Consider the following 3470-nt stretch of genomic DNA (forward strand, 5'->3'; position numbering starts at 1 on the left):
CTAATGGAGCTTAAACATGTTTATGTACTCCTTGTATTCTTGATGTTTGTAAGATTCACTTGATCTTTAATATTCCGTACATGTCATCAAAGTTAGGGTCACTACATTGAGTCCTCGTTTCATGGGACAATTAAAGGTACTTCAAAGGATAGGGAATCAACCTTACAATCTTGAATTTCCCACCATAGTACCTTTCACGTTTGTTATTTGAGGAAGTACTCAGGATAAGAAGTAGATATGCTTCCACTTTCAGAGTTAAGGATCAATGAAGATAGGCGGCTGGTTAAAGAGCCTGTACACTTACAAAGGATTGTTTAGTGTCGAATACGCTTGACATCGGTTATGTCTCATAGTTGGGTTAGAGTGTGGGACCAGATCAGAATGTAATCCTCCCCGTCTTGGGATGTCCAGAAATGGTGGGTCCCGATCAGACAACCGAATGGTAGGTCTGGGTCATCGAACAGAGTAGATGACCAATACTTGGTTGTTCTAGGTGGCCTTGTGAATTACGTTACTAGCATGGCTTTATAACGTATGGACATAGATGAAATGGAAAGTTATATTCATCAAAATCTATGAACATTGGTTACCTTATATGACTTACAATAGCCAAGGACTCCCTAGCAGGTGTAGTCGAATAGTTTCTTAGACAGTTCATCCGGTAAGGTGATTGTTCTAGATGATTGTCAAATTTGGATATGTGAGGATTAGTTGGGACTTGGTAGATGGTCTTAGGACAAGTTATATATTTACAACTGATATATCACTTGCAGAAATGATATTTTATCATTAAAATGTTATCGGATTGAAAACCCTATTTATCTCACAAGGTTTCCAAAACTTAACTCACTCATTTTATTACATTACAGGTAGTGGAGCCACTTTGAAATTGCGTAGTTAGGATGTTGAGTAGAATAAAGAATAGGTTTGCATTAGTTATTTCAAGACCTTTTTATTTACATTGTAACGTATGTTCGGATATAAACGAATGACATCCTGAAGGTTTTAATAAAATAACTTTTGTTATTTCAAAAATGTTTATTTAACTGCGAACTTTCGCTTTTCAGTACTTTAAATCGTAAAGAAAATTTCTAAATTGGTTCTGAAAAAGGTGTGATGTAACATCGTGACTGTCGGAGATGTGGTGGCCATGGTGGTTATCAGAGGCGATGATGATGAAGTTGGGATCGACGATAGATAGCTTGACGGTGTTGGTATAAAGGGTACTAATGGTGTGCCCCATTTGGTTTATAAAAAAAATTAATATAACAAAAAAAGTTATAAGACTTTTTAAAATAAATAAATAAGCGTAAAAGTGTTCTTTTATATCTGTTAGGGATGAATACGCAACAAAATAAAATATATTTAAGGGATTGTCTGAGTTAAAAAAAGATGTTATAGACCATATATGCAAGTATCTCAAACCATAGGGACCATTCACGGAATTTACTCTTATACTTTAACCTATAAAGTTTAATTCTTGGCTGTTCAAAGACTTGTCGTGTTTGGACGTGGGTTCTATGAATTTCTAATTTTTAGTTTTTAACAAATAACTTGATATAAACACAAAGTTTTGTTTGAAACTATAAACCTTTAGTTTTTTCTTTTAAATAAAAAACTCTAAGTCTAAAACATACCAATATAGAAAAAAAAATCGAACTAACTAAAGTAATTAAAAGAATTGTTCTTAATTTTAATTGTCATGGTGATTATTAATTTAGACAGGTACCTTTTTTTATAAAATTTTACACTACATTTCAAGAACATCCAACAAATTTTATCAAACATTCATATAAAAATAAAAACTGTAGTTTCCAAAGGAATACTTTTGCCAAACACAACTGATATTAGCTACTATTATATATTTATGCAAAAATATATATGTCCGTTTTAAAAATATGGACATGAATACTCGTCAGGGCTAATTAGTTGGCCATGCTTGAAAAAACCTCCAAATGCCAATACCTCTCTACAACCTCTTCCAAATGGATTTAACCTCATGAATGGCGGAAAGAAGAGCCAAAAGCTTGTAATCATCACAAACGCCAATGTTAATATCTTCGATACAATGGTAGGTGGCTCAAACTTCTGACCTATTTGTTTCTTGAGCACAATCTCAGTTCCAACCCAAATGCCTTGAATTACAAAGAACCAAGTAACTTCCCATGTTGGGGTTAACCGGCCAAGATAGTAAAATATCATCTCGTGCATGATACCAGACACTAAAAATGTTGAGAAAACAGCAGGAATTGCTAACCATCCTGCAGGAAGCAGATGACCGAAGATCTGGCGAGCTGGAAAGTACACTGTAGGGCGTAGTATGCTAGAAACCATAAGGTTCCATCTTTTACCCCAAAAGTCTTGGACAGATGTAGCATGGTGAGGCTGATCAAATTGTGGTTCAAGTTCAGCACCAACGAGGATTCGAGCAAAAAATGCAGCCACAGCGAGGAGTAACTCCAGCGAGAAGAAGATATAATAGGCATAAATTGAGGTCGCGAATAAAGGATGAAGATTTTCTCTATATCCATAAGCCTTAACTGCAACCAATAAGAGAAGAACCCTAAAAGCATAATCTTTAGGGGATCTCTGGGGTTTTTTTGTGAAATCTTGAGATGAGTACAGTTGGTTCTTTTTGATCTTAATGGGTAGGCAAGCTGTAGACATGAACTGAGATAAAGGAAGGGGTGGATGTGAAGACAAAGGACCTTGACCAAAAGCGTAAAGAATGAGCTTGAAGCTTCCAAGCCATGACAAGACGAAGAAGGTTGGACCACAAAGGAACATTGTGTGAAGACTTAAAGGAAGATAAAAAAAGAGAAATATGACTGGAAATAAAGACAAGAATCTTGTTGTACCTGGTGAAATAAACATTCCAACATTATGAGAGTAGAGAAGAGATGCCAAAGCTACACTCCAAACAAAAATGAAATTATGTGCTTCACCCTCCATCTCTCTCCTTCAGTATATGTTATTTTTCAAAATTGCCACTCCTACATATATATATGAAATGATATGATCATGATACCTAGATAGGAGGAAGTTATATATATATATATATATATATATATATATATATATATATATATATATATATATATATATATATATATATATATATATATATACCTTCACTATCGTTATGTTTTATCCATATGTTAATATTAAAAGATTTTAAATATGGTAATAATAACTATATAGTTATGAATTTATACATCTTAGAAACAAGTATCTTTGTAAAAAGTTAGCATATTAACGCTTTCGGCTAAATAATTATTTAAACAAAATCTTTGTAAAAAGGCTCGTTTTGCATGCTTCTCATCATTTAAAATTGTTTATAAATTAGGTGGCATAATAACGCTTTTCGCTTAATAAACATTGTTAATAACTTAACTGCCAGAAGAATACATCAGTTAATTAATTTTTTTCATGTTAATTGGAATTTAAACTAAACAAAAATGTATGTAAAC

At 33.3% G+C, this 3470-nt stretch overlaps 1 pseudogene across 1 annotated transcript; it reads right to left on the reverse strand.

Moving 5' to 3' along the window:
- Positions 1-1793: 1793 nt before the first annotated feature.
- Positions 1794-3189, reverse strand: LOC145102197 (acyl-CoA--sterol O-acyltransferase 1 pseudogene; annotated as a pseudogene). The gene is made up of 2 exons (XR_013706070.1): positions 3130-3189; positions 1794-2993 (listed from the first exon to the last, which is right to left on the reverse strand). The product of XR_013706070.1 is annotated as an acyl-CoA--sterol O-acyltransferase 1 pseudogene (transcript).
- Between the last annotated feature and the right edge of the window lie 281 nt (positions 3190-3470).

The sequence above is a fragment of the Lactuca serriola genome, chromosome 4, assembly GCF_051521515.1.
Source record: "Lactuca serriola cultivar US96UC23 chromosome 4, Lser_US96UC23_V15, whole genome shotgun sequence".
Taxonomy (NCBI): Eukaryota; Viridiplantae; Streptophyta; class Magnoliopsida; order Asterales; family Asteraceae; genus Lactuca; species Lactuca serriola.